This window comes from Nyctereutes procyonoides, unplaced genomic scaffold (assembly GCF_905146905.1).
Source record: "Nyctereutes procyonoides isolate TBG_1078 unplaced genomic scaffold, NYPRO_anot_genome, whole genome shotgun sequence".
In the NCBI taxonomy this organism is placed as follows: domain Eukaryota; kingdom Metazoa; phylum Chordata; class Mammalia; order Carnivora; family Canidae; genus Nyctereutes; species Nyctereutes procyonoides.
In genome coordinates this window covers 6,452,929-6,463,786 of record NW_026575122.1, presented here as the reverse complement: position 1 = coordinate 6,463,786, position 10,858 = coordinate 6,452,929, and positions in this window count along the sequence as shown.

Sequence of the window (10,858 nt, the reverse complement as noted above, 5' to 3'; positions counted from 1 at the left end):
ACAAATCACATTTCATTAATATTAAACATATCTTTACTTCAGTTGAGATCATTGAATGAATGGAAAAGAAAAAAACAGATGGAAGGAAGACTTTCCAACAACATAATACAAAGAAATGAATCATATCCAGATATTTTAAAGAACTGCCACATGTCCCTAAATAACAGACAATTTAATTTAAATATTAGGTAAAGAACTTCCGCTTAAAAAAAAAAAAAGAACTTGTGCTTGCACTTCACAAAGAAAGATAGCCATCCCCATATAGCCAATTAGCATATGAAAAGATGTTCAACATCATGACTTACCCGAGAAATGCAAATGAAAATCATAAGGCAAAGCATTACATAATCATCAGACTGGCTACAATTTAAATTTTTGATGACTTACAACAATCACTATTACAAATTGGGATGTAAATTGGTACAACAGCTGTGGAAAACTGTTTGGTGACATCTACTAAATGTAGAGATATATTCAAACTGTGACAGAGAGAATTCTACTCCTACATAACAAGTAACAAGAGAAACAAATGTTTATGAGCACCAAAAAGGTACATGTGGGAGCACTCATAACTTTGTTCATAATAACAAGGAAAATTGACTTACAACTTATGTTCATATAACAGAATATTCCAAAATAACAAAACAGGCACTAATACACACAGAAAGTAGTATTTTAGATATTATATTGTTTTGCAATAATGACAGAGGAGTGCATTCCATTAATTTAAACTTTCAGCACAAGAATAGCTAATGATAGAGAAATCAGATTACTGATTATAATTATAATAGGGTCCTTAGAAAGTAGTACAGAAGAAACTTTGGCACTTATAAAACACTGTATTAAAAACTTTTTTAAAAGATTTATTTATTTATTTTATGATAGACATAGAGAGAGAGAGAGGCAGAGACACAGGCAGAGGGAGAAGCAGGCTCCCCCAGGGGAGCCCAATGCAGGACTCGATCCCAGGACTCCAGGATCACGCCCTGGGCCAAAGGCGGCACTAAAACATTTAACCACTGGGCTGCCCTAAACATATGAATTTATAGAAAAAGTCATCAGTCTGTATATTAAAGTTACTAAACTTTAAATATTTTATGAATTTTATATTTCAATAGAATTTAACTATAACTGTGAAATACAGATAAAGCAATTATTGAAAGAAAGTTAAGAGTCTTATTTATATATATTAAGAAGGACAAAGGCTAAAAATCATTGACCCGAGTATCATTCCCAGTAAGACTGAAAAATGAACATCAAATAAATGAATAGGAAAAAGAAAAAAGAAAAGAAAAAAGAAAATATATTTTAAAAACTGAAGTAATTTATAAAAATACAAATATGTAAAGAAAATCAAAGCTGTTATAAAAAAAACTCAGCAAAGAATTGGAAAGATCAGTGAGGAATTAAAGAGAAGACATTAACCTCCAATATCAGTGATGACAGAAGAGGCATCACGATATATTCTAAAAGCATCAAAGATGAAGATATTATGAAGAACATTCGGTAATAAATTAGGAAATATGAATAAAATTCATTATTTTTAGTAAACACAAGTACAAAAAACAGACATACAATAAATATGAATCGTCCAATAACTTTATATGAAATAAATCTTAATTAAAAACTTTCTCACAGGGATGGAATCTGGGTGGTTTAGCGGTTGAGCACCTGCTTTGGACCCAGGGCGAGATACCAGGGTCCTGGGATCGAGTCCCACATTGAGCTCCCTGCATGAAGCCTGCTTCTCTCTCTGCCTGTGTCTCTGCTTCTCTCTCTCTCTCTCTCTCTCTCTCTCTCTCTCTCTCCCTCTCTCTGTCTCTCATGAATAAATAAATAAAATCTTAAAAGAAAAAAAGGTTCTCACAAAGAAGTTTCCAAGTTCGTGTTTATTCCCTTCTCAGTTCTATGAAACACTGAAGGAAAGAGTAAAACTTATGACAACTATTCCTAAGATTAGAAAAAGATTGATTTTTCCCAATGTATTTTATCAGTCCTCATAGTCTTGCTGCCAAATCCTGCAAAGATATTACAGCAAATGCAAATTTGAGGCAAATTCTTCAAGAACAATAACCCTAAAAAGAGTATGAGGAAAGCAATTCCTTTCAAATGGGAGAAATATATCTATATCATATCACAAACAAATTGGGTTCATCCATGGACTACTAAGTTCTTATAGTATTTGGAAATGTATTTATATAATTTATCACATTAACAAAACAAATAAAAGCCATAAACTTTTCAAATATATACAGAAAGCCATTTGATAAATAAATGGGAACTTCCTTAATATTCTTTAATCTTCATAGAGAGCTTCTATTACACATCATACTTGGTGGTAAATTTTTTAAAGCTTTCTCTCAGAGATCATGAATAAGGCAAAGAGGCTCACTAGTAATTCTGCTATCAAACATTTTGTGTATTAGATACTCAAAGAAAGAAAGAGAAATAAATTATATAAATGTTAAAAAGGAAGAACCACATTATCAAAAACTATAATGATGTGAATATAAAATTCAGAATACCTATCAATAAATTAGAATGGTCAGGAATTCAGTTTGTCAGATTTCTGCATCAATTTTTGTATGCAATCACTTTTAAAATGACATTTTAATAGATACTTAGAAATCAAACTAACAAAAGATGCTTAAGATCTTCCTATATATTGAAATCGATAAGACACTTCAGGGAATTTTTGTATTTCTAAATAAATAGGAAGAAATGCCAGGGTTATACACTGAAAACTCAATATTGTAAAAATATCAATATTTCTATAACTTAGCCACAGATGCAATGCAATCACAGCCAAGCTTCCCATAGTTTTTATTTATTTATTCTTGATTGTATTTGGCAAGCTGATTTTACAGCATAAATGAAAAGACAGAGAATCCTGTATAGCTAAGACATTTTTTTCAGAGAAAAATAATGTGGGAGGATGTACACTACTGTGTATCAAGACCTATAAAAACTAGATCTATAAAGTGTGCTTTCTCATCGTAAGGTTGGACAGAGACTAATAGAAGAGCATGCAGAACTTAGAAGCTGTCCTATCCACAAATGGAAAATTGGTTTGTGATAAAGGTAGTATTGGATAGCACCAGGGAAATAGTCTTTTAAAATAAATGTTTTTATGTTAATTACATATCAATATTTTATTTTTTGAATTATTTTTTTTTCCTTTGAGTGGGGAAAGGCAGAGAGAAAAGAGAGAATCTTAAGCAGGCTCCATACCCAGTGCAACACAGGTCCGATCCCACAATCCTCAGATTATGACCTGAGTCAAAATTGAGACAGATACTTAACTGATTAAGCTGCCCCGGCACCCCAATATTTTAAAAATAAAACTTGACCCCCTACCTCACATTATGCATATAAACAAATTCTTGATTAATCTAGATTTAAGTATGGAAGGCAAAGTTATAAGACTTCTAGAAGATAACATAGGAGAATATATTCATGTGTGTGAGGTAAGGAATGTTCTATTAGCCAAAACAATAAAAACAAAAAATATATATTCATAGAGAAAAGATTGAAAAATTGGACTAAATTGAAATTATAAACTTTCATATATTAAGAGAAACAGTTGAGAGAGGGAAAACTGAATTGGAAGCTACGAAATGGAATAGATATTTGCCACTGATGTAATAAAGACAAACTAAACCAGTATCCAAATTATCGATAAAACTCTACACATCATTAGAAAAAAAGTTATGTCATTAGAAATCGGATACACTTTATGAATATGAGCTTTATTAAAGTTGGTATCAAACTTCAATAAAACATATTAAACACTTAATTAACAATTTTGACTCAGGTCATAATCTGAGGATGGTGGGATCCATTTATTAAAGTTGGTATCAAACTTCAATAAAAATACAAAAAGTTGACCAATTTCATTTGAACCAGGAAATTTCAACTTAAAGCTTATAATGAAATATCACTGCATGCCCATCAGAAGGGTGAGAATTAAACATTCTGAAAATAATAAGTCATAGAACAGTTATAGAGTAAGTAAACATTTCCACTCTGTTACTGGAAATACAAAATGCTATAATCTTTTTGAAATGCAGGTTGGGAGTTTCTACTAGATTCAAAGCTACATATACCCTTGATTCAGCAATTTCAACTCGAGGATTATACTCAAAATAAATAAAATGTATTCTAAGAATGAACAAGAATGTTCAAAGTATTGTCACTCATAATAAATAAAAGTAGAAACAAATCACATTTCTAGCAAAAGAAGAATTGTCAAGCAAATGCAATATTGTAGCATTGAATATTATATAGCAATGAAAATGAGTGCACTCCAATTACATGCATAAACATGGACAGGTTATAATTACCATTATAATGGCGGAGCAAAGAAGTTAGACCTAAAGCATATACTTGTGTATAATATAAATATATGCAAGATAATATTAATGTATGGTTTGATTTGTATAAATACAGGAAAAAGAAAAGTCTACTTTGAGAGATCAAAATAGTGTTAATATTTAGCAAGGAATGAGATTATGACAGGGAACAGGCAGGTGAGAGTTTCCTCGGTGGTGGCACAATTTCACTTCTTGATCTGGGTGGTGGTTACCCAGGTATTTCCTTTGTGATAATTCACTGAGTTGCAAATTTATGGGGGGGGGGGTTGTACTTACCTGGTTGTGTTTTTTATTTCAAAAAGTATAACAAATTCAGTAGTCCAACAAAAAACCCCAATAAAAACAATGACAGACTTTAAAAATCAATTACAATAATTTTAAATATGCATAAGCGAAGTAGAATAGATTTGATGGTTTCAGTGAACAACTCGGATAAGAGAGTACTGTAACAATTACAGATTGTAAATAAAATTGTATGACATGGTAACCGGCTTAGTTAACTTTTATTCATGATCACGCTATGTTACTCCATATTTGTTGTTTGTTGGTGTAGTACATCAAATTTTCTTAGGACTTTACTAAAATTAGTATACCTATGGGCGCCTGGGTGGCTCAGTCAGTTAAGCATGGGACTCTTGGTTTGGGCTCAGGTCATGATCTCATGAGTCATGATATCCAGCTCCACATCAGGCTCCCTGCTCATCTGCCTGAGATGCCCTGTCCCTCTCCCTCTGCCCCTCCCACCACTCATATCCACACATGTGCATGAGCATTCTCTCTCTCTGAAATAAATAAACTTTTTTTTTTTTTAAAGAGTGGGCCAAATTTGAAATGTGGTAGGAGATTTCGTGAAAATAATGAGAAGAAAATAATGCACTGTGATATCATGACTTATAATAAGAAATGTATATTTTGTCTGCTCCCTGTTTCTGGCACAGAGGTCCCCAAACCCTTGGAATTTCTTTAGTGTTGTGAAGGATCATTTTGTTTTTTTTTTTGTTTTTTTTTGTTTTTTTTTTTTTTTTAAGGATCATTTTGTTACGTTAATGAAGTGATAATTGAACTCCACCTAAAGATGAGGGTTGGTTGCCAGGAAAACTAGCCACGTGATTAGAGGACTAGAACTTTGATTCCAACCCCAGAACTCCAGGAGAGACAGAGGGCCTGGAGGTTGAACAATTGCCAATGGCCAATCATTTAATCAACCACACCTACACAGTAAAGTCTCCGTAAAATCCCAACAGGATGGACTCAGGGAGCTTTTGGGTTAGTGACAATACAGAGGTGTTTGCACAGTAGTGTGCCTGGGGAGGGCATCAAAGCTCTGCACTTGTTGCCCATGCCTGGCTCTAAGCACCTCTTCTGACTGTACCTCACTTATATTTATATCCTTTTTTTTATTTTATTTTATTTTTTAATTTATATCCTTTTACAGTAAATTGGTCATTCAGTAAGTGAATGTTTTTTTCTGAGTTTGGTGACCCACTCTAGCAAATGAACCAAACCCAAGGAAGATAGGGTTTGTGGGAACCTCTGAATTATAGCCAATCAGAGAGAAGTACAGGCAACAACCTGAACTTGTGACTGGCATTGAAAGTCGAAGGAGGTGGTCATGGGAACTTTCAATCTGTAGTCCATCAGTCAGAGATGCAGATAACAGCCTGGGCTTGTAACTGACATCTGACGTGGGGGTTAGAGGGAAGCGGGGCTGTTTTGTGGGACTGCGCCCTTAACCTGCGGAATCTGATGCCATCTCCAGGTATACAGTGTCAGAATTGAGCTGAATTTTTGGACACCCAGCTAGTGTCAGAGGAATTTCTTACTGGCCTGGGAACACTTCTCACATTGACATTGATACCAGAACCTATTTATATGCTTAGAATATCATTTACAAAATAAACTTTGAAAAATATCGTGAAAGTTATTTTATCATTTAAATAAAAAAGCCGTGAAACATAAATTTAAGTATAGTTTCTTATTTTTAAGAAAAATATTGTGAAAGTTATTTTATCATTTAAATAAAAAAAGTTGTGAAACATAAATTTAAGTATAGTTTCTTATTTTTAAGATTTATGTATTTATTTCAGAGAGAGAAAGAGCACAAGTAGGGGGGAGACAGAGGGTGAGGGAAAAGCAGACCCCCCCCCCCCTCTGATCAGGGAGCCTGAGGCGGGGCTCAGTCCCAGGACTCTGAGACCATGACCTATGTATAGTTCTGATTAAATGATAATAACTTCTCATCAGTTTCATTAACAATAAAAAAGAAAACCTTAAAAAAATACAGTAAAAGAAACTGAGCTTATGTGATCCATTCTTTCACTGAGGATCATAACGTAGCTTCATTTGGGGAGAACAATGTTTCGATCATTTTCCTACACAAGAGAAAAACTTAAAAATATAAGGATTCATTTCTTATTTCTGAAATTTATAAGCATCAAATGAAACACAACTCTGCTAGCTATTTTTCAGCATATATAAGTTTACTTCTTAAACATTTATTGTTTATATTCTGGAAATTAGTGGCATGGAGTCACATAGGTCTTTAGACTATCAGTCATGTTTAAAGATGTCATTTTTTAAATTTTATATTGAGATGATCATACATGGTATATGCATTTTTTCTGTGAATTCTTTGTCAGCATAAGTATTAATATAAACTGAAGTTTGCATATTTGCCTGTTTAACTTGCCATGTTTAACACAGGAATGAAAGGGTAATTATATGAACATCAATTTTAAACCAGCAAGGCACAGTTGCATCTATAGAAAAATAACATTTGGATAGTTGCCATTGTTGACCTGTCCATTCCAATGGCTGTTTTGTCCTTTTGTTTCCTATTTAACTTGTCATTTATTTGACTCAATCAAACAAATATATTTGTTGTAGTCTTAGCTCAAAAAGGAAACTCCTTGGACTCTTGCTTTGTCTAATAGTTCACATACAGCAGCAATTTAAAAGCATACATTCGACATGGCATGATTAACAATTTGTTTTTCATCTGGAAATAAGAATGCAGCTTAGTTAAATAAATCTTTTCAGAAGTCTGTTGTGGGTAGCAAATTCTCAAAGGAGATTTATCGTAAAAAGTTTCTTCACATTTTACAATGTAAAATGCCATGTGTGCTAATGGTTATGATGAAATTAGAAGAATCCTATTTTTAATAGCCTATTATGGATATATTGAGAAAGCATAAACATCCAGACCACAAATGGTCAGCCCTATTATGTCTTAAAAGCCCATTACCCAAATGTTAATACAGTTGTTATTCATTATGCCAGTTGAACAAGAGAGTCTCATGAACACGATCAAATCTGTTCACTACATCATCCTGGTTTTAATATCAATACAGGCATCTGCTCTCAACAGGATGGCTGAGCTGAGATGGTACAGACACATTATGGAGAAAGTAGTTGCCTTGTCACATGATTTGAAGCATAGCTCTTGGAGTGTTGGCGTGTGCCACCTTCAGTGTCATATAGAGCATTGCTGTTACTGGTGACCAGGGGTCAAGGTGGTATACATGGCTAAATGCTGCTGGGAGCCTTTGCTTAACAATATTTTTTAGCAAAAAAAAAAAAAAAAGGAAAAAAAAAAAAGGATTGCGAGACATTTGGTGGCACAGATTCCTGGTAACAGCCAAAGGATCCAGGATTATTCAGATTTAAACTTGAAACTACCTCTGCTTTTTCATTAGCTGTGTGAACTAGACAAAGTATCAATCTCTGTCTCATTTTATTTTTCACTAAGAGAAATAGTGAAATCCTCTCATGTGATTGCTTCAAGGATTAGAGAAAATTAGCCTATGAAAGAGTTAACATACTAGATTTTTCTATTTGTTTGTTCAATGTCTATAAGGTAAACTTAAGGAAGCAAACCATACAGAAGGAAAATTCATTCATTTTATTGAAAGAATTATGGAAATTTGTGTGTGTGTGTGTGTGTGTGTGTTTTGCTTGAGGATAGTGCATAGTGTTAATTTTAGTTTACCTTCAGAAAAACTTGATTTTTAAAAATTTAGTATTGGAGTATAGTTGACATACAGTCTTATATTACTTTCGGGTGTACGACGTAAGTGGTTCTACAATTATACACAATACAAAATGCTCATCGTAAGTGTGGTCACCATCTGTCACCATAAAACATTACTGCACTATCATTGCCTATATTTCCTACGCTGTACTTTTCATCCCTGTGACTTACCCATCTCACAAATGGAAGTTTGTACCTTTTAGTTCCTTTCACCTATTTATTTTGTTTTAATGAGAGCTGACGATGATTGTTTTCCATATACACTGTCTATCCTTCCATCCTTCCTCTCCCCAACCCCAGACCGGTCTTCTCGTTGAGCTTCACCTAAATCAGTACTGTTACATATTCTAATTGTCTCTACTAGAAACTCAGAGACACCTTCATGTATTTCAATATATATATAAAGAATCAGTTTCTACAAACTTCTGAACTTCTCACTCACCATAGTTTTTTTTTTTCAAACAATAAAAATATACTTTGAAAAAACATACTCTATATTTACTGTTCTTGTGAAGGCCGTCACGTATCCTCTGCAATAGCCGCCTAGTTTCTAATGCATCACTTTCCTCTTCTCTGCTAGTTTCAGTCTGTTATGAAAAAAACTGCTCAGACTTCTATAAAAGCCAGTATCTACAGTCACAATTTAGATCCTTTACCTCCTCTCCTCCACAAAGTTCAATTCTACCCGTTTGATGGTTTTTGTCCTATGGAGTTTTTCCTAATAAATAATTCTGATGAGCTTTATATATATTTGGATTTCTCCATCTTAAATATTCAGATTACTGTCTCTGTCTCTATATACCCATAAGCATATAAATGGATTTACGTCAAACTAAATATGGACGTATCTATGCGAATAATCACATATAGAGATATATTTAAATCTGAATTTGTCATCTTGTTTCTATCTGTCAGCATAGACTAGGTTATGATTTGGTAAGAAGGAATGCCAAAATTTCAATGATGTCTTGAAACAACAATGACCTTTTTTTCTTCACATAATGTACATCTGCTACAAGTTGAAAGAAGACTATGCTCACTGAGTTTCTTTAAGTTTCACTGATAAAGCAGAAACCACCTTGAACGTTGCTGGCTGCTATGCCAGTACAGCAGACATCTCTGAAGGATCTCAAACCAGCAATTTAAATGTTCTGGCCCAGAAGTAATATTCATTTCTTTACACACATACCATACCTTGAATGCTACCCAAAGTTAAGGTCGCCAAGACGTGCATCTGTCTACTTGGAAAGCAAGGTTGAAAATATACGATGAATGTACTAGTTTTAATAAAAATCTACATTTTATTACTAAAGTTTCCCCGCAGACAAAATGCCCAACCCATCCTCAAAGGAAACAAGCCGAAAGCTCAGTCCAATTACAAGATTATTGCATCCAATTTAACGCTCAGAAATTCTGTGCAATCATCTTTTCGCCATACCCAGACATTTGTTTTGACCTAGAAACCAATGAAATAAAAGCATGAAAAAAAAATTAAAAAAAAAAAAAAGAAAGAGTGGCATCTGGGTTGCTTAATGGTTGAGCTCCTGCCTTTGGCTCAGGTCATGATCCCGGGGTCCTGGGATTGAGTCCTACATCAGGCTCCCCACAGGGAGCTTGCTTCTCCCTCTGCCTGTGTCTCTGCTTCTCTATCTCTCTGTGTCTCTCATGAGTAGATAAATAAAATCTTAAAAAAAAAAGCATGAGTTTGCTTCCTCCTTTGATATTGAATCGACGTAGGTAGAACAGAATAATAAATACCTTCATTATACCTTCATTCAGATGCATGGGGAAGAGGATCCAAAGCATGTGGCCAGAGCAATTGTGAGATGCCTTCAGGCAGACAGTTGTGTGAGGATGGAGGTCTCCACTCTTGGAGTAGCTGCAGGCTCCCCAGACATCCTGGCTCCATCCTCCTGCAGGTTCTCGCTTTCTCATTATCATCTCTTGTTCTACTTGAAGGGACTTTGTGAAATACAACTTTGTGGGTTCTGAGCCATTTCTGTCAGTCCACATCAGGAATAAGACATCTGGAGGCACAAGTTTTGCCTTAGGTCCTGGTCGTATTTGCTCTCAGATATTTAGAAAATCTAGCCCTCTCAAAAATATAATGAGTTTTTTATCTGTTTAATTCAGGTTGCCTCCAAGTGCTGAAAGCCTAATGAGATGAGTACCTTAATTAGAAGGCAGGAGAGCCAGATCCAGACCTGAACTAGGGGCTCAGTGCCTGTGTTCCTAGTCACTCTGCAACTACGCTGACTCGTTTTTTCCCTGTTAACTTTCCCAACTATAATTGCATGATAGGGCAACTTCATCATATCTGTAACCCTTAAAATATTTAATATGTGCTAAGGGACTATTGTTTTCATATCATAAATACCTGGTTTGTTTTATAAAGTTTATACAACAAGGTTTTGAGCTCAACGAGCACCCAAACTCATTCCATGTTATTAATTTC